Consider the following 21,830-nt stretch of genomic DNA (forward strand, 5'->3'; position numbering starts at 1 on the left):
AGAGGAAATTCCAAGCTGCTGGATGTGCCATTGAGAATACCTTAGCCATGATAGATTCCAGGCATATCTTCTTCTAGGGTGGTATGTGTAGCAAACCCTTTGACAAAGATAATGATTCCTGGAAAATATCATGCCAGAGAAGTAATTCCTCCACATAGGGGAGGACAATATTTTTAGAGCTTTATGTATAATAACAAGTAACTTGTGGCATTTGCCACCAGCTAGAATGGCAAAGATGTTCCAAAACGTATCACCAGAGTGCTGGACATGTAAACAGATACCGGGATCCTATAATCATATGTGGTGGGCCTGTCCAATGGTGAAAAAATATTGGTTAAAGATAAAAAGGTGGTTAGAAGAAATGACAACACAACAAATAGATCTAAAACCAGAATTGTTCTTACTTGGTATATTACCGGGGAAAATACAATAAAAGCATGGCATACATAAGATTACATGTGATAACAGTAGCAAGAATTATGTGTGCACAAAATTTGAAAAATTGAAATAGACCTATAGATGAAAATGTAATAAGGAAAATATTAGATTGTGCTGAAATGGACAAGTTAACGATGAAAATTAAGGATAAAGAGGAAACAGAGTACTATTTAACTTGGGATCTATTTTATAAATGATTAGAAAATAGAAGCAGAAGTTAGTAATTTATAATGAATGATGATTAATAAAATAAATTATCTATATACCGTATTTTTCGGAGTATAAGATGCACCGGAGTATAAGACACAGCAAGGTTTTGAAGAGGAAAATTTTTAAAAAAGGTTTTGCACTCTGCAAACCTCCCCAAAATGGCTCATTTTTGAGAAAACAGGCCCATATTTTCCTCCAAAACAGGGCATGAATAGCCCTTAAGAGGCTTGTAGAATGCCCCCCCCCCGGGGGGAGCAAAAAATGGCCCATTTTTCATGAAAACAGGTCAATTTTTTGCCCCCAAAAAGGGCATGAATAGCCTTTAGGAAACTTATAGAGTGCTGCTGGGGGTTGCGGGGCAAAAAATGCACCATATTTGCTCATTTCTGCCCTCCCAGGCCCCCAGGAGATCTCTGAAAGCCTTCTAAAACTTATGCACATCCATTTTGGTGAAGGGGCAGGGTTTCGGAAGGCAAAAAATGCTGTATTCAGTGTATAAAATGCACCCAGATTTTCAGCCTCTTCTTTGAGGGGAAAAAGTGCGTCTTATACTCCTAAAAATACAATATATATACGTATACATACATACATACATACATACATACATACATACAGTGACGTGCGGTGAGGTTTATGACTGGTGAGGCACTGACACAGTGCTGAGTTTCAAATACTTTTAGACTTGTGGACTTCAACTCCCAGAATTCCACAGCCATGCATGCTCAGTTCCAATTTAAAGCGACAGCATTTGTTTTTCTCCTTTGCTCCTTCTTTCTTTTTCTTTTTCTTCTCCTTCTCCTTCCCCTCCTTCCTCCCTTTCTCCCTTCCTCCCCCTCTCTCAAACACACACACACACACACACACACACACACAGACAGAAGTTGGATTGGACTATCTCTCCTACCCCTTCCCTCTCTCACTCACTCTCAAACAAACCCCCACACACACATTGTGGATTGGATATCTTTTCCAGTGGCTTGAAAGCAGCTCCTCTGCCATCCCCCCGCCCCCATTCCCCTGCTGCCTTTCCCAAACACCTCCACCATTGCAAATGCAGCCTGCTGTCTGGGTGGGAAATGCCTGGAACACAATAAAGCCCACCCACCACCTCCTGCTGGCAGGCTGGGGTGAGAGGAGAGGCAGAGAAGCCGGAGGGGAGCCGAGCCAAGCCTTCCAAAAGAAAGAGGCTGGGGGGAAGTGTGTGTACTACAGCATGGCTCTTTGCCTGGCTTCCTGCCTCCTCCTGTGGTCTCCTCAGTGCTCGCTTGTGCTCTCCCTCCCCAAGTGTAGTTTGATTGCAGGTGGAGCCACGTTGCCTTTTCAAACTTGTAATCAGTGAAGCTGGGCTAGATTTTTATATAGTTTTATCCAGCTGTGTGTGTGTGAGAGAGAAATGAATGGGGGCCTGGGGAGGAAGTCACTACACTTGGGGAGGGAGAGCACCAGTGAGGTTAAGCAGAGTCATCCACGGTGAGGCAGCAACTAGCTCAGCTTTTTCCTCTTACTTTTTTTTTTCATGATGAGAGTGGTGAGGCTGTGCCTCACTTGCCTCACCTGACTGCACGTCACTGCATACATACATACATACATACATACATACATACATACGACTTCCGGTTCCGGCGGCTACGGCGACGGGCAAGCCTTTGCCCGCTCCCGCTCTCCCGGTGGGCTTCCCCCGCTTCTGGGGGGGCACAAGACGCCCCGGAGAGGCGTCCTGCCGAGAGAGCGGCTCGCGGAGGGCCCTGGCATCGGCGGCGGCTGGTGGGGGCTTCTCCGCTTCACTCTAGGCACCGGGGAGCAGTATCGGAGGGCGCGTGGGCGTCTCGCTCCATGCCGATCGGACAACATACTTTTGAAGGAAGCAGCGGCGGTATGGTGAGAGGCTTCCTTTCTTCACTCCCTTTCTTTTTGAATTGATGGACTTTCCAGCGTTTTTAAAAGTTAAACTTTCGGATTCTTGCTGGAGGTGCGGCTAGAGGGAGGGGGATTTCCCCCCCCCCTTGGACAAGCGGCTTGAGAAGATTTTGCTTTCGCCCCCAGGGGAAGGAGGAGGGGGGAGAGCCAACTAATGATGCCTCACCCCTGTAAAAGTGACTTTCATTGGATTTAGTTCCAGAACTTATGGGTGAACTGAGAATTTTCTGAACTTTTAAAACCTTGTTATGCCTCTGAGCCCAAAGCTGGCAGGGCAAGATGGCACGCTTCCGTTGTCTTCATGAACTGTGAAACCTGACTCCACCTTTAAAATTCAGGCTTCCGGTCTTTGTCTCCGCGTCACCCAGAAGAATCTCTTGTGGATTGCTATTTTCTGAACCCTCTGGAGAGAAAATTTTTCTCTATTGCTAGACTGACTAAAGAATTTCCCAACTGCTTGGATCTTCTGCCTCCTGAACTCATCTGCCTGTTCTACCTCTGCAGCTGTCCAGTCTCTACACTGACTGATTGCTCTGCTTTATAAACTATGTCTCCAAAAAGACCACCACCTGGAAAACCTGGCTTTGCTACCTCTGCACCGACATCTGCAACATCCAGTCCTGCCACACAGTCAAAGATTACAGAACTGATGCAACCTAAGAGTACAGAGATGGATTTGCAACAAATGCTTCAGCAACTCATACAGGGCCAGGAAGAAATTAAGAAACAATTAAAGGAAATGAAGGAAGAAATTAAAGAGAATCAAGTCCAAATTTATAAGAACTCACAGAGACTGGACCTTGTGGAGGGTGGGGTGGCGGAGGTGAGGGGGGGTAGAAGCTTTGCAGAAGGGTAACAAAGAACTTGATATCCAACAAATGAAAACAGAATTTGAGAGAATGTCCTTTTATCTTAGATTTCAAAATGTTATAGAAGCAGATGGGGAAAACATAAAGGACATCATGACTAATATCTTAGCTGAATATATACATAAAGATAAACAACAGATGGAATGGGAGATAGACCTGGCCTATAGAGTGAACTCAGCATATGCCAGAACACATAATGTACCCAGGGAGGTCCATATCAAATTCATTAGGAAAAACACAAGAGACACAATTCTGGGTGTACAAAGGGGGCAAGCATTGACATACCACGACAGGGAGATAACCATCTTGAAGCAAATCCCCAAAAAAATTAGGGAGAAAAGGAAAAATTATTCGCAATTGGCGAATAAATTATACCAGAAAGGGGTGTGGTTTAGATAGTTAATGCCTGAAGGGATGTTGATATTCTGGGAGGAGACAAGAATCAGAATTAATACACCCATAGAGGCTCAGGCCTTTATGGAAAAAAATAAAGCGAACCTAGAAAAAACAGAAGACTCTTCAACGGTCACACAGGACACGGGAGGGGCCGGAGCTCTGCCAGCGGGGGGAGAAGGGGCAACACTAAGAAAGCTCAGATCACAAAAATGAATAAGAAAATCACATTGTTATAAACAGACCGAAAGTAATAATGAAATTATATCTAGACTATACATAATAATAATAATAATAATAATAATAATAATAATAATAATAATAATAATAATAATAATAATAATAATAATAATAATAATAATAATTTTATTTGATTAGCCGCAACCCTCTCCCGAAGGACTCGGGGCGGCATACAATCAAAACAGATAAAAAACACATAAGACAAACATATATACAAAAAGAACAGAGACATATACATATGTGCATGGAGGAGAGTTGACTTATAAGTGAAAGACAATTAAAAACACAATTTAAAATCCCCTAAATAAAATTACTAAATTAAAAAACCCATCAGGAGCGTTACGAAGTTATGGTTGAGCCAGGCCAGCTATTTGGAAAAGGTGGGTCTTGAGCTTAACACGGAAGGAGCGGAGGTCAGTAGTGGTCCTAATATCCGGGGGAAGGTCATTCCACAGGGCTGGGCCCGCCACAGAGAAGGCTCTGCTCCTAGGCGCCGCCCCATGGCACTGTCTGGTGGACGGCACCTGGAGAAGTCCCTCTCTGTGCGAGCGGATGGGTCGTAGGGATTTATGGGGCAGAATACGATCCCGCAGGTAACTAGGTTATAATATATAAGCTGATTGAAAATTTTTTATAGAACTAATATGCTGATTTTATACGATTTTGTATTAATGTTTTATACATAGATGTATCTTATGAGTTTGGAGGGAGGGGGCATCTGCCATACTTGCAACTGCCAAAATTTGTATACCATTCCACCTACCCTTTTCCTTATAAATGTTTTAAAAAACCAATAAAATTTTCTGAAAAAAAAAATACATACATACATACATACATACACCCTGTTTCCCTGAAAATAAGACCTCCTCAGATAATAAGCCCAATTGGGATTTTGAGCGCATGCGCTACAATAAGCCTTCCCCCCCAAAATAAGCCTTGTTTGAAAATATTGCAACATAGCAGCAGCCATGAGGTGACCATGCTCGCCACCTCCTGTACCTCAAAAATAATAAGACCACCCCGAAAATAAGGCCAAGTGCTTATTTGGGGGGTCAAAAGAAAATAACACCCTGTCTTATTTTGGGTGAAACACACACACACACACACACATGTGTCTGTGTGTGTGTGTGTGTGTGTGTGTGTGTGTGTTGCGTTTGTGCTGATAAATAAATAAACGCAACACAAATAACAAAGGCAACATTAAAAATAATGGCTTTCTGTCTGGATGGTTTCTTGGGATGAGCCGATAGACAGAGAAAGGAAGCAGTATGCCATATATATAAAGCTACATGTACAGAATATTGCAAGTATGAAAGTACAATTCTCTCCCGTCTACTTTACAGTCCAAGATCCTAGGGACAGTCCCTTCTGAATCACTTGCTCTATCTATTCTGCAGCTGTGGGCAATTCTGCTATTATCTGACCATTTCCTAGGCAATATCTCTTCACCCAATCTCCCAAAATCATTCCTACCTACCATTACAAAATAAGAAGTAACCAGCACATGGATATAGTATAGGATGCAATAAAGCAGAATTCAGGACTTGGTTAAAATAATAGCATACTGTAACTGGGGCTTCAGGTGTCTAATACAAGCTTTTATGATCAAGTGTCCACTTAAATGCATAAAAATTCCTTTGAGGAAGAGAGAGAGAGAGAGAGAGGGAGGGAGGGAGGGAGGGAGGGAGGGATAGATTATGATTATAGGAAGTGGTCCTTTCTATCTTTTTAGATACAGTATATGGCTAATCTTTCTGTAGAATTGATTTCCATGTTAGAGGACACATTGTTTAATGTACGTGCCAGCTACTTCATGGATATTTCAGTTAGTTCAATTCTTTCAACATGCTTCGGCAATGCAACCACTTTGACAGACACAACCCCACGAAAGCAGAAGAGCTTTTCTAGTAATATAGTAAGACGTGCTTTGATTTAAGATTGTCCTTTAGCATTTTTATTTCTAACTCAATGTCTGGTAATCTTAGGCTCTGTGTATGTGAGTGCAGTTCCTCTGATGACTGAAATGAGCAGAAGTGTCATCTCAGCAGCACCATTGATTTATGGGGTAACTGCTGTTCCAGTATTTTACACCCTGTCCAGATAGTCAAAGGTAATGGGATAATTCAATTCTGCAGAAAGTATCTAATATTATTCTTTTACAGTGGGCTTTTCTGGATAAATGATCCATTTATAGATTATCTATCCCTTTTCAGATTGACTATCTGTTTCCGTTGCAGGACTAATGTTTACATCAGTTTGATGGGAATACCAGGTAATATTCTTTGCAAGAAAAATGTGACCACTCAGTTCAAATGCACAGGAGCAGAATGAGGCACAAAATACTGTAGCCATCCAAAATCCTATTTTCAAATAGACTTCTTGACTGAATAATGTGTTATATTTTCCAGTGCAGAAGAGACTATAAACATAACATTTACGGCTTACTTTTTTTGGACCAACGAATCATATTAAAAGGTAGACTTGGTAGGGAGAAAACAGGTTCTTTTTAGAAAGTTTCTTTTGACTATGTGGGAAAGGGGATTCATTTCAGAATTGGGAAACAACAAACTGAAGCACCAGCTTGGCCAAGAAGAGACAAAATCAGAAAAGCCTTTAGTTTCATCAATGATTGTCCATGCTAGACTGAATCACCTAAAGGAGCTGCAGAGGTAGTATAAAAAGGTCATAGGCAGAGGCAATAAACCCTTCAGTCAATGCTGCCTAATGTGGCCTGCCCAGATGGTTCCTGTTAGGCAGAAAAAGGATTTAGGATGAGGAACAGAATTAGCCTACCTTCCAGAACATACATACATACATATATTGATTTTCTGTTGTCATATAATATTGTCTTTAACCATGCAATGCAAACGTCTTTTCTTTAGATAGATATTTCTGGTGCAGTTAGGTTTGTAGTCATTTCTACGCCAAGGGAGGGAGAAATTAGCTGTGTATTTATTTCCGTACAGTGTTCCAGAATATTTTAGGTTTTGCGAGGTTTTTTAAAAAATTATTTTTAAAAAAATCAATGAAATGTACATAACTAAATCATTCACATATATACTTTGGCTTGCTTCCAATATCACCAAGACGGATCATAAGCTTAGCATCTTTCCTTGCCAAAAACAGGAGCAAGATAAGCTGCAAACTAAATTGAAAACTCAGTTTGGACAGCTTGAAGGCTCAGGACAAAATGCTTCTGACATTCTCTCACATATGTTGAATTATTTCCAGTTACTCTTTGGCTTTCAAAATTGGCACACAAACAGCCAGGGCTTGTGCTCCATTTGGGGCCCCCAAAGAAATATTTCAGATAAGTAAACAAAGAGTATAGGTTATAAGAGCCTGGGTATTGTCAATTAGGAGGGCTGCTTGAAGTATAAAAGTCCTTTTGACAATAAATAAGATGCAATGCCAGTGGGAGGCTTTAGGCCTCTTACTAGCTCTTTTTGAATTTATTGATTATGGCAGCAGGATTGCACGTAGTTTGCCCATTCAAGCCCCATTGACTCTGCTGAATTTCAGCACAGTAAATGTGTGTCGGATTACAGCCAAACAAGCTGGATGAAACTTTGTCCATTCCCGCATAACAGGATGGGTTCTTTACAGGAAACAGCATAAGCAGGCACTTATGTTTGTATTCATATATTTATGGTGTAAATGTATTTCTCTACAAATAAATAACAACATTTGTTCCCATAAAGAGGTTGCGGGGTTAAGTTTTATTTTTGTTTTCACAGATGGGAAACTAAAGCAGAGGGAAAATGAATCTCTAGTCTCAGCCGAGGTACTTAAAAGTAAATTCCGCTGAAATCAGAGGGATGTGATTGTACGCAAATGTGTCTTTATTTATATGGTCAAATGGGTGCATTGTGGCTAAGGCCATGCTCTTCCTACGATGTTTCGATGTTCCCATACTGTACAATCTCTTCATCAAGTACTATAACTGAGATCAAAGATACTTGCTGACTCCCCCTCCCCAAATTCCAGCTATCCAGAGTAGTTGTAAGGACAGTATTGGTAACACTACCAGGTAAGGACTACCAGTTTTTGGGCTGCAAAAATCTAGATGACGGCTAGGAAGTTGCAAAGAGATACAAAACCCTCTAAGATTGCTTGTCTGGATTTTTACAGGCCATTTTATTTCAATGTTTAAAGGGGGCAATTCTCCACCAGTATACAAAACAAGATTGAGCAGAATGTCACATGCAGCAATGCAGAAGGCTATTTAAACAAGTAAATGTTCTGCCACATATAACAAGCATTTTCAGGAGATGATTTAATTGGCATTTTGGAAACCATTTCTCTTTTCATCCCATAGAACAGGGGTGTCAAATTTAAGATTAGAAACAGTGGAGGACCGGCCTGCAGTGCCTCTGCCAGAGAAAACGGAGCCCTGAAGGGCCCTCCTGAGTTCCATATTTGCTGGCAGAGTGATCGGACCATCACAGGCGCCCCTGACATGAGTGACATCAAGCTAGCCATGCCTACCCTGGTCACACCCACCTCCCCCCCCCGAACATCAAGTATAACTCTGATGCAGCCCTCAATGAAATGAAGTTTGACCACCCCTACCATAGAGTAATTTGTGGAAGACAGGCAGCTATTAGGTAGTCCAGAAATTAAAATCTTAAATTAGTGAATAGCAATTTGTGTGGTAACATAAGATCCACTAGAGAGCAAACTGGGTTGCTTCCAGTTCGGCCCGCTTGGACGAACCGGTAGTAGTGGTGGTGGGTGGCTCTGCTCACCTGCCCAGATGCGTGAGTGCACTTGGGGGTGTCAAGTGTGAGCACACAGAGCGTCAAGTGTGAGCGCATGCGGGAGAGCACCTGAACCGGTAGCAAACAAATTGGCAACCCACCACTGATCCACTATGTTGATGAAGATTCTCAGTCAACCAGGTAGAGTTGTCTGGAAGTTGAGTCATGGCAACTGGACTTCTTTTCTTCTTTTTGGTTTGGAAAATTTTGCTGCTCATCCAAGTAGCTTCTTCAGTCTGAGGCCTCAGACTAAAAAAGCTACTTGAATGAGCAGCAAAATGTTTCAAGACCACCCCCTCCCCCCAAAAAAGTCCAGCTGTTATGACTCAGCTTCCAGAGAAGTTCCACTAGTTTCTGAGGAAAAAAGCCAGGACAACAGTTCCAAAGAGAAAGTCACAAAAGTACTGGAATAAAAAATGGAAGATTTAGCAATATAAGTTTCAGTGGTCCCTTTGTAGTGGGTGAATTTATATAAAATAAGCCTGAAGTAGATGGTGTGTGAATTGGCCAAACCTGCAGAACTTTTGTTCTATTGAAGAGATGTAAGTATGTGAATAAATATCTTCCAGTAATTATTTTATTCTTCGAAAAAGACCAAAGCATTTTATTTCTCTTCAAGCATAGCTTTGCATACAGTTTAAAATCATTGGGGTGTATTCATGAAATATCAGCCAGTGGTGACACAGCACTGCCTTAGCGCTACAGAAGAAGCACTTATATGACTAAATAAAGTGCTTGTTAAAAGCCATTTAAATGTCTGTTTTGTTGGGTGACTGGATAAACGTTGCTTGTTCCAGACATTAAAAAAGCACTTTGTGATCAATGCAACAGGGACTAATGAAGGAGGGGAAAAGCTATAAAACCTCTCTAAGGCATGTCACTGAAACTGGCGGGTCAAAGGAATACATAATACCTGTTTACGCAACTGCTTGCCACAAAGATCAAAGGAACATTCAAAATACCAAAAAAGTATCACATTCTGCTGATCTGGGAAACATTAAGACAGTTTTGTGTACTCTTCATTCGAGAGCTGCCTTTGCTTCTGCGAAGCAGAAGGAAGTGCCTGAAGAATTAAGGTTTAATTTTTATTATTACCTATTGATCAATCACAGTTATAGTTCCTCCCCCGCCCCCTCCATCTGTCTGGATGAGGCACAAACAACCATAAGAAACAAATTTAAAAACATTCAAAAAATATAAAAAATATTATTTAAAAAAAAAATCTAAGAAATTTATAAACAAGGAATCCCCCTAATCCAATTTACCATTCCCTCTGACCCCAGCAGGGGCAGGTTCTGGCAGAACTGAAAAACAAGATGGCGGCACCTACGGCTGTGCCTGGAGAACCAGTTCAGGGGCATGATAGGCCTTGGTCGCTGCAAGTTCCAGTGACCCAGGCTGCCAAACCAGTACTAGTTCAGCTGAACCAGTCCGAACCTGTAGGAACCCACCACCGGACCCCAGATCTCTTTGCACATCCAGATTTTAAAGACCTTCCAGAAGGTCAGGAGATAGAGAGCCAATCTCACCTGAGTTCCACAGAGCAGGCATCAGAGCAGAAATGGCTTGTCTCCTATGTCCCATCAAAAGTAACTCCTTAACAAAGGGGACCCACAGCGTTGGCAGACCTCATGGGATGGGCAGATGTAATTAGGGAGAGGTGGTCCTTCAATCCAGCACCGTGCCATGCAGGGCTTTAAAGATAAAAAATGCAACTTGAATTGGGCTCAGAAGCAAACTGACAACCACTACAACTCGTGCGGCAGAACTGTAACTGAACTGTGCTATATCTGCTCACTGAAAGCTGAAGCTTTCAGATAAATTTCAAGGACAGCTACATGTAGACCGCATTAGAGTGGTTCCCCAGGAGGTGACATGGGCATGAGTGACTGTAAGCAGAGCCTCCCAATTGAGGAACAGGCACAGACGTTCACCTGCTCTTTCTTCTCTATAAACCATGAGAGAGTGATGGGATCCACAACAGGGCAGAGGTCACATAGGCATGATCTGAGTCAAAGTCTTAGCAGCTCTTTTGTTCCAAACAGAAACCAAGGCCTTAGATGGAACATGTAGCAGACCAGAAGGAATAACTCCCAGCTCCCTCTGAAATCTACCAAAGTCCATCAGTTGCTGAAGGCAGACTGATCAAATAGACCCAACGTTCCTATAGTGGATAGTGGCATTAGAGAATCTCATGGAAATCAGGGTATGATCTGGCTGTGACAAGAGAGACACCAAAAGTATCCCCAAATTCAGATCATGTAGCCAAATCTGGATGGTAGCTATTGTCCTGCACAGGGTTCTAGATGACTTAGGATAAGCCCATGGTTGTCATGGTGGCTATGCACTCCTGAACCACCTCAGACCCCATTCCTTGTGGAGGGAAAATTGAAAATTTGCAGAACCATAAGTCTGGGGAACTCCCCTTTCCCAGACTCACAAATGAACTGAAGGAACTCAGGTAAGGAGGCTGCTATCCAGCAGGGAGGCTAGTACACCAGCAATAATTCCAACTCATCCCTAGAGCTCAACTTAATGAACAGGGTCTCCCATCCAGCAAGCTGTGGAGCAAAACATGTGAAAGCTTTAAAAGCTTTCTGGATGACATTACCCCACCTCCACCCCTGCCCTAGAGCTTATGCCACATCCAAAGCTCTGCTGGCCACCCTCCCTTGCAGGCCCAGCCAGATCTCAGTAATACATGCCAGGTTGGCCCTCTCAACTATGATGAAATCACAGACATGGGAGGCCTTATTATAGACTGATTGCTGTTAATAGTCACATTTAATGGAAGCAGCCAAAACCCAGAGCCTCTGAAGAAACACTGACTGGGCATTGGAGTTGAATTCAGGGACCTGAAACACAGGCAAAGGTAAACGTTCCTTCGCACATATGTGCTAGTCATTCCCAACTCTAGGGGGCGGTGCTCATATCTGTTTCAAAGCTCAAGAGCCAGCGCTGTCTGAAGAAGTCTCCATGGTCCTGTGGCCAGCATGACTAAACACCGAAGGCGCAGGGAACATTGTTCCCTTCCCACCAAAGGTGATACCTATTTTTCTACTTGCATTTTTACAGGCTTTTGAACTGTTAGGTTGGCAGAGGCTGGGACAAGTAACGGGAGCTCACTCCATTACCTGGCGCTAGGGATTCGAACCACCAAATTTCTGACCTTTCTGATTGACAAGCTCAGCGTCTTAGCCACTGAGCCACTGTGTCCCTTAACTGAAACACAGAAGCATCCCCAAATAGTAGCCTGCTCCCAGTCTCCAACCTTATGTATATTCCTTGTTGAGATGATAGTTAAATATCATTTGTAATTAACTGAACACAGTCAGTCAACAAATGCATTTTAGTTACCAGAGATAAATCCAGGAGTCTGCCTAACAGCCAATGCTAACTTTTATTTTTCATTCTGTTTGCATACTACTTGATGGATTCAAACTGTACAGGTTTTGCAATAACAGTAATTTTTGCAGTCCCTCATAGTGTCAGATAATTCTCTGAGGGGGTATTATAATTAATAGCCTCCATGGACATCATTCATTGAAGAAAAGTGGATTTTCATAACATGTCAGTGAAAGTATTTTGCTAGGTCCCACCTCGACGGTAACACTTTGTTTTTTCCTTCTAGGAAACTGTTTCAGAGCTTTGGAATCAGATTTCAAAAGGCCCAGAAGTTTGCCAAAGGGACCAAAACTGATAAATGGAAATAAAATCAAAGCCCTCAGAGATGAAAATGTTTTTTTTCCCCATTAGGTGAGACGGAATTCTTGGATGCAAACCAAGGAGTGGGAGCAGAGGTCAGGCCTTCACAAATTCCTTTAGGCTGCCTTGAACTTGCATGAGCAAATGCTATTTAAATGCTATTTCTATCACGGCAAACAGATTACTGTCTCAGAGTGTCCTAAACAAATTAATAGTTGCTTTCGTACAAATGTTTGCAAGTGTGAATCAACGTGGGGTCTTTCCACACTGTTGAATTGAAGGGTTATTTACCCATGCTAGAATTAGCAGAACGCTATGCAGGCAACACAATTTGCAGTCCCCATCATTGATCTTTAACTTTATCTTGTTCCTATTACTCTGTTCACAGCCATTCCCCAGTTACTGACTTCCCTCAAAGGTAACGTATGCAGACCTTAACAGATTATATGCAGTTTAAGCCCCCTGCCTGCCCAGGATGAGATCAGAATAAGGGAGAAAATGCTGCATTAATGTCAGCTAAGGATTAGGGGACTAAGGGACACAGTGGCTCAATGGCTCAGATGCTGAGTTTGTCAATCAGAAAGGTCAGCAGTTCAGCGGTTTGAATCCCTAGTGCTGCATAACAGAGTGAGCTCCCGTTACTTGTCCCAGCTTCTGCCAACCTAGTAGTATGAAAGCACGTAAAAAATGCAAGTAGAAAAATAGGAACCACTTTGGTGGGAAGGTAACAGTGTTCCATGCGCATTCGGCATTTAGTCATGCTGGCCATATGACCACGGAGACATCTTCGGACAGCGCTGCCTCTTTGGCTTTGAAATGGAGATGAGTACCACCCCCTAGAGTTGGGAACGACTAGCACATGTGTGGGGGAACCTTTAGAGTTGGGAACGACTAGCACATGTGTGGGGGAACCTTTACCTTAAGGATTAAGTCTCATTCATTGAATAGGGATCAAAGCAACCTCATGAAAGTTTCCAGCAAAATCCACACAGAAAAGTATATTTGTGCAATAGGGAAAGGTCCTTGGTGACTTTATGAAAGTGGAATGAACAAGTGAAAAAGTGCATCTATAGCTAACAAAAGAACAACTGTTAAAGAATCAGAAAGAGACTTTCCAGAAGTCTCAATAGAATTAATACAGACTGTCTCACAGTTAGTGCACTGACTTATGAAAATGCACTACGGTAACACATTTTAAGAAATAAATCTGTATCAAGGGTATATAACCTACGGTAACATCCCGGAGCTCAGTCGGTTCTCCTGAATTTTGAATGTTGATGTCAAATTAAAAATGTGAATTTGACAGAAGGGGAAAGTTCTTAAACATATGAGAAGTAATCCCTGGTCACTCACTGAATATGATTCTTCCCATGAAAGAAGTGGCATATTCCTGGCAATTAGGCTGAGATGTTGTAAAACTTCAAATTATTCTCTTCTCCCTGGGGAGGACAGCATATGAAAGACTGTTTTTAACAATCTAAGGTTATTAAACTTAACTAGCCTTTATTTCTCCCACTACACTCAATAATTCAATCGTCTGATATTAGCAACATAATCAAATAATAAACACCCCTTCTTTCTCCGCTCTTCCAATAAAATCCCTAATATTTGTTCTCATATTGATTTATACAGAAAACAGAGTTACATTGACCAGAAACAAAAATAAAGTTAACAATTACATGTATTCTTGGAATAGATCATAAGAAGAAACGTATCTTTGGATGAAAATAGCCAGAACTCATAAAGTTCAAATGCTTTTTTAAAAAAATTGACAATCCTAACAAGATCTCTTATTTATTAATTCAATAACCATACCATACTGATTTTAAATTATTACTTAGTTTATCAGAACTTCTTCATACAGGCAAGCAGCTGCCCCATAAATCTCCAGACTTAAAACTTGTAGAATAAGACAGACACACACAAAAAGTCTGGATAGTCGATGTGGCAATATCTGGAGGCAGTAGAAGAGAAGAGGAGAGAGAAGAGAAGAAAAAGAACTGGAGAAAAATCATAAAATACAAAGACCTGCCAACAGAATGATTGTGGCAAAATAAAGCAAAGACCAACTGTGATAGGTTCCTTGGGTGCAATACCAAAATATCTGGAGCATTACTTAAATACCATCAGCAGTGACAAAATAAACATCAATCACTTGCAAAAGGCAGCTTTACTTGGAACAGCTTACATCCTGCAATGATAGCTTTAATACAACCAAACACATCTGATAGTTACGAAGCATGGCTACGGTAGTTTTGGAAAGAAGAAAAGGAGGGGGGAGAGGAAGAGAGAGATTACGGCAGAAATGTTAGCAGCGTGCTTTCCTTAGAGAGGTCAGCAGAATCAATAGCCCTTGAATAGCCAATTTTAGCAGTCTTTTTCTTATGCTATTAGTAGTAATTGAGCTGAAAACACTAGCACAGAATAAGGATTTTCTGTCATTAAAAATTATTATTATTATTTCTAGCCATTTGGCTTTAAGGGTTTTGAGTGAAGAATAATATCAATAATAGAAATAATATTAGCAGCCGTTGATCTTAGATCAGTTTGTTTATTTACCTTCATAATGGAGAAAACAATTGGGTACAAAATTATCAAAGATGCATGGAAAGAGGACCAGTCTGAAATGGTCTCCAAAACCAGTCTCCTTTATTCCATATGAGATGCTACTCCTGCTAATAATTTGGTAGCATGGTTCCATTTTCATCAATCTCAGTCCACCAAATTTTGCAACCCTAGAGGACAATGAAAAGTGATTACTTGGCCATCATATCTGAAGCACCTGAAATGAGCGTATTGTCAACCCTGAAGCTGACCTGACCGAAGCCACCTTGGAACTTCAATGTTGCCACACTGGAGCTGAGGGATAGGGAGGGGGGATTAGAGATAGTTGGGGTTTTGTAGCAAAAATAAATTACTTTCTTTTGGGAACCAAATACTTTCTCCCACCTGGCCTGAGGAAGAAGGAGTGATGTTACCAGGCAACCAGACAGAGTCTTGATTGGATGATGTGATTGCTTGGGGTTGAGGGAACACTTTTGTTAGATTGGGTAATGAATAGGCACACACAGGCTTAATGGTAACAACAGCTCTTTATTAAGTACAATAAGTGAGAACAATCCAGCGAAGGTTGAGTCTGACAGCAGCCCTTTTATAGGGAGCTGTCAGATCATTTGACCAATAGGATTAAACCTCTGTTCCCACCGGAACAGAGGACCTTGGTGGAACCCAACGTAGTTGGAGCAAGTATCTAACACCCCTCCCCTCTTGGATGGAACAATCCTACTAGTTACATAGTTTCAAGTTTCAAGTTTATTTGATTTATAGACCGCCCCCTCTCCCCGAAGGGACTCGCAGATAGGCAGGCTTTGGGGTAGCTCTGCCTGACCTGTGCAGTTCAATAGGAGGCGTTTCCTTGGACAGGTCGGATGGACCTGTTTGCTCCGCAGATCCGCTTGGTGGAAGCTCCTGGAACCTTTCACAGGCCGCGGCTGGAGCTTCTAGAGCTGGTTCGCTCAGAGCTCGCTGCGGGCCTGCAGCAAAACCAGATAAGTTTCCCAGTACCCTCGGGCTTGAGCTAGCCAAGGAAGGAGTAAGTGTTTGCTCCATTTGGCTAACTTGTGCAGGAGTTATCTCTGGTTGTCTAAGAGTGGAGTTGGAGAGGCAGCCACGGAGTTGGTCAATATGCCTTCTCCAATTCCTACCGTGCTCGAGCTCTAGGAGGTAAGAGTGAGGGCTGGTGATGCCTATCACTGTGGCAAGAATCCACAGAGTTCCCCCGGCGTAGTTATGGGCTTATACCAACCCCCCTATGCTAAATATCTGAATCTTGCTTGTGGAGTCTGGGGGCGATGAGGCAGAATAATTGGGGTGTAGCCGGTCTAAGTGGAACCTTAGCCGGTGACCCATGAGAAGCTCAGAGGGTCTTCTCCCTGTAGTGGCACTGGGTGTGATGTACTGAATTAGCAAATAGTAATCAACCCATGTTTACCAATCTCCCAGGCCCATCCTAGAGAGGGCCTCTTTTGCAGATCTCACCATTCTCTCTCCCTGACCATTGGAGGCCAGATGGAATGGCGAGACCATGGCATGCCTGATTCCCTGAGCTGCTAGGAAGGTCTCAAATTGCATGGCTATGAATTGGGGGCCATTGTCAGAAACCAAGACATCGGGGAGGCCATGCGTGGAGAAACGTCTCCATAGCACCTTGATGACCACTTCTGCCATAGTGGGGGTCATCAGGACTACCTCTAGCCATTTCGAGTAGGCGTTCACAACTACGAGAAATGTCTGGCCATGAACTGGGCCAGCAAAGTCAATGTGCACTCTAGACCATGGTGCTTGAGGTCTCTCCCACTCCTTAGCCGGCACCTTTGGAGGAGCTGGTCTGGACTCCTAGCACGGTGTGCAGGTAGCCACCCATTCTTCGATCTCCCTGTCCATGTTAGGCCACTACACGTAACTCCTAGCCAAAGACTTCATCTTGATAATTCCAGGATGCCCTACGTGTAAAGCCTCTAATACTGCAATGCACAGTTTGGGTGGAACAACAACCCTGTCCCACCACAGTAGACAGCCATTTACAACTGATAACTCATCCGGTTTGGCAAAATACATTTTGAAATCAGCCCCAACAGGCCCCTTGGGCCACCCCCTCCACACCCAGTTCAAAATTTGCTTGGTGGTGGAGTCCTTTGCAGAATGATGGGCAACGTCATTGGACGAGACAGGCCCAGTCTCCAGGCAGTCAGTGAGGAGGACTGGCATCTCAGGGGTAGGGTCAGTGAGAAGTTCAGACAGTGGGCAGTGGCTGAGAGCGTCAGCATGCCCCAAAGTGGAGCCTGGTCGCTGGATGAGACAGTAGGAGTAGGCAGCTAGGAAGATGGTCCACTTGGTCATGCGGGATAATAATGACACTGGGATAGGTCAGTCCCCAGCCAGTAAGCCCAACAACAGCTTGTGGTCCATAACCAGTTCGAAGTCCCGGCCATATAAATACTCATGGAACCTCTTTACTTCGCCACTGCAGCCAAAGCCTCACAGCCCAGCTGGCTGTAGTTCCGCTCTGCGACGGACAAGGTCCTGGAGTAAAATGCAATAAGGGCTTTGGTTCCATTGGGCATGCAGTGGCTGAGGACGGCGCCGATGCCGAACGGGGAAGTGTCACAGATCAGCACCAATGGCAGGGTCTGGCTGTACTGAACCAGGAAGGAATCCGCCGACAGAAGTCATTTTACCGTGGCAAATGCGGCTGTCTCGGCTTTGCCCCAGGACCACTTTGTGTTCTTAGCCAGGAGACAGTGTAGGGGCTCAGCAATGGTGGCTTTCTATTTAAGAAAGACACTGTAGAAATTAAGGAGCCCGAGGAATGCCTGCAGCTCGGTTTGATTGTGAGGTGTGGGGGCGTCCTGAATTGCTTTGATTTTTTGTGTGGTTGGGTGAATCCCAGAGCCATCAATTAGGTACCCTAAGAATTCAACCCTTGGCACGTTAATTTGGCATTTCTCCTTTTTGAGATGGAGGCCTTTGTCTCTAATTCGAGCCAAAACTGTTCGTACACATTTTAAAAGTTGCACCTCATTTGCAGCCGATACCAAGATGTCATTGAAATAGGAGATGACTCCTGGAATCCCCTGCAAAAGCCGTTCCATGATGCTTTGGAACAATCCAGGGGCGATACTAACACCAAATTGCAGGCGGTGACATTTGAATGCACCCCAGTGCGTCACAATGGTTTGGGCCTCTACCATAGCACCATTTACAGGCAATTGTTGGTATGCCTGTGCCATGTCCAATTTAGCACTTTGGTGCCCTTCTAGGCTGCCAGACAGTGGCAGGGAATTCGCTCCGGCACACCTTGGCGATGTGCCCCTTTCACTCACAGTGCTGGCAGGTTGTGTTGTGGAAATGGCAAGCTGATCTGGCATGATCTCCTCCACAGCTAGCGCAAGGCGGGAGACGCGGTTTGAATTTGCATGCCGGCTGGGCGTGGCTACTGCACATGCGGCAGCTGTCATCTTCTTCGCCTTCTGAGCTCTCAGGCTCTGCAGCCTCTCGATGTACGTGTGTACTCTTTCACATGTCTTGTGGAGCGCTTTGGTGCTGCAGAGTCTCAGTCGATTTGACGGCTGATTCGGACACCCTGGCTTCATCTAAGGCGATCTGTAGAGTGAGGTTAGATTTAGCGAGTAACCTCCACTGTAGGTTAATGTCCTGTATGCCGCAAATTATGCGGTCCAGAATCAGCTCGTCCAGGTCACGGAATTTGCAGTATGCTGCGGCCTTGCAGAGTGCCGCAACGTACTCATTAATTACTCACCCTCCTTCTGGTTTCTGATGTTAAATTCATGCCGGCGAATGTGCTTGGACGGCTTGGGTGCATAGTGAGTCCTTAGCGTCTGCTGAAGCACAGACCAGGCAACTGATTGTAGCGGTGTTGATTTAGAGAGGTCTTTCGCCATCTCGAACACTTCCCGGCCACAGTACCCGAGGAACATGTTCTTCTTGCGGCCTTCAGAAAGGCCCATGAAGTCGTTTGCCTCGAGGAAGCAATCAAATCATAGCATGTACGAGTCCCAGAACTCGGTGACTGGGTCATACGGAGTTGGTGTGGCGTGCATGGCCGTTTTGTATTCAGAGGGCGTTTTGAGTTTGCCGCTCAAAAATGGCTGCTCGAAGCTGTGCTAAGCTTGGTGGAAACCACTGTAGTTGGAGCAAGTATCTAACAACTTTTACTTTTAGTTAGGTGAAAACCACGGGAATCTTCAGAATCGTTTTTCACCAGATCTATGCCAAGATAATATATCCAATGAAGCTATTATTTGAGGAATCCACCTGCCTTGGAGTTTTGCTTGCTATGGATCTATTACTTGGAATCCTGACACCAGAGGTGGCATTCTGCCGTTCACCCCAATTTGGGCAAATCAGTAGCAGCACCCACCTGTCCAGATGTCAACATGTATGCTCTGCACATGCGCAGAAGTTTCTGCGCATGCACAGAAGCACCACGTGCAAGTGAAGTGAGCTTGCGTGCGTGCTCCCAGTTCCAAAACAGTAGCAAAGGTAAGAGCAAACCATTACTGCCTGACACGTATTTTCTTCGATTTGAAACTCTGATCCTATGAATCTGAACATCCTTTACCAATGTTCAGATGCAATGTATGTTAAATTATGTATATAAAAAGATCATCAAGCTCCTCTGTAATGTTTGGACTCATTTAGGAAGACAGGAAATGACACTCAATTCAAAGTTGAAGAAGAGCAAAGACTTTACTACCTTCAAAGCTCAACACAGAAACGCACAGATCTCAGAAAGTCAAAACTACACATGCTTAGCGTATATTAAACCACTTTCAACTCACCACGGCTTTTTGTTAGAGAGATCTTCTGGCATCGAGAGTAAGATAATAGTCCCTGCAATTATTGCCTTCATCTTATAACATCACATAAGGCAGGGGTGTCCAAACTTGGGAACTTTAAGACTTGTGGACTTCAACTCCCAGAATTCCCCAGCCAGCATAGCTGGGAGTTGAAGTCCACAAGTCTTAAAGTTCCCAAGTTTGGACACCCCTGACATAAGGCCTACTGAAAAATGTATTGGGTGGGGTGGGAGGAGTAGCTTTCAAATGAGAAAGCAATGGCTCTGATAGAGCCACAGCTCAAGAAATCCACAACGATATCTACAGCACCATTTGTAAGGAATTCTGCAGCCCTCCGTTAACAGCTTGTTTGAAAAATATTTAATATAAAGCTCATCACAAACGCTGGTGTTATTTTTGTGACAGACCATCTGTGAAAGAGAAGTCTCTTGAAATGTGATGGAGAAAAGCCACAACAAAGAAACCCTTGAAAGGTGGAAAGTGGGGGCAGACTGGAGAGAAGGTGTGAGGGGCCCTTTGACATTGGAATCCAATTAACCACCTGAGCTCAATCTTTACATTCCTTATGAAAATCCAGGATACTGTAAGGATTGACTTTCCTAGTCACTTTTGAGTCATTAAGGTAAACATTGTTTGGCATTTTTTTAATAATTTAGAAGCCAGGCTGATGTTTCGCTATAGCTGTGCCTTGAGAGTTTGATGATACGAATGAAGGGGGGAAATCAAGAAAAAAAGACTGTTAAGACAAAATAAGGTCCAACTTAACTTGCAGCATAGCTGGACCCATCCAGGCATTTGTCGGCTTTCTCTACTGTTTCAGAGCTGCTCCATTATCCTTCCTCTTTTCTTTTCTTTTCTTTTTTCTTTTACAATTTTTCCTCTTGTAAATTGGTCTGTACTTTTGTCTTTGTGGCTTCTCCTTTTAAAACATCTGAATAACTCACCTCTCCTGATTTATGCCAGTTGCTCTTCAAAACCTGCCTTTTCTGTAAAGCATTTGGCTCTGCCCCTGCATTCTCTTATCACACTGTCATTTAGACTCTTATGAAGCCTAATGACATATTAAACAACTGCATATCCTGGCCTATTCATGCCTTCATTTCCGTTACCTAATGGCTACATTCTTACAGCATGTTGTATGAAACCAGCCATCTTGTTTTTAAACTGAGGTTTATTTTATTACTGAAATTATATCCCCTCTTTATTTTGTACATAATACTCTACCTCATATTTGCCCCAGAACAATAAGTTTCTGAAGTGTGTGTAGCTCTGAGAAGGAGTGACTGTCCCAAAATCACCCAGCCTGACTTGCATGCCTAAGGAAGAATTCATGAATTCCTGGTTTCCAGCACCTTAACCACTACACCAAACTAACTCTCTCTTTTGAAATGTGGTAAGGCTGGGTATTGAGGGACATGGTGGCTCAGTGGCTAAGACACTCAGCTTGTCGATCAGAAAGGCCTGTAGTTCGAATCCCTCGTGCTGCATAATGGAGTGAGCTCCCGTTACTTCTCCCAGCTTCTGCCAACCTAGCAGTTCAAAAGCATGTAAAAATGCAAGTAGAAAATTAGGAACCACCTTTGGTGGGAAGGTAACAGCGTTCCATGTGCCTTTGGCCTTTAGTCATGCTGGCCACATGACGAAGGAGACGTCTTTGGACAGCGCTGGCTCTTTGGCTTTGAAATGGAGATGAGCACCAACCCCTAGAATCGGGAATGACTAGCACATATGTGCGAGGGGAACCTTTACCTTTACTTTAAGGCTGGGTATGATGGGTGAATCCAATGTAATCTCTTGCACTCTATAATGTACTGCGCATATTGCTACACTAGTTACCGCAGGGGGAAAAATGGTGGACAGAAAGCTATACTATAGTTTAAATACAGCTTTCGGAGGAAGGGGTCTAAAATGAAATAGGG

The 21,830-nt window shown here is 43.3% G+C and overlaps 1 protein-coding gene across 3 annotated transcripts in view; it reads right to left on the minus strand.

Annotated features, from left to right (window-relative positions):
- The window catches only part of SIPA1L2 (signal induced proliferation associated 1 like 2), a 148,143-nt gene extending 128,166 nt beyond the window's left edge, over positions 1 to 19,977 (minus strand). Inside the window, exon 1 of one of the 3 annotated variants that reach the window (XR_014174252.1) lies at positions 19,894 to 19,974. The gene's annotated coding sequence lies outside the window, so the exon portion shown is untranslated. Of the gene's footprint in view, positions 1 to 19,893 lie in introns of all 3 variants that reach the window. The other 2 variants (XM_081940127.1, XM_081940129.1) reach the window with 2 other exon arrangements.
- Between the last annotated feature and the right edge of the window lie 1,853 nt (positions 19,978 to 21,830).

This window comes from Natrix helvetica (assembly GCF_964273705.1).
Source record: "Natrix helvetica genome assembly, chromosome: 2".
NCBI lineage: Eukaryota > Metazoa > Chordata > Lepidosauria > Squamata > Natricidae > Natrix > Natrix helvetica.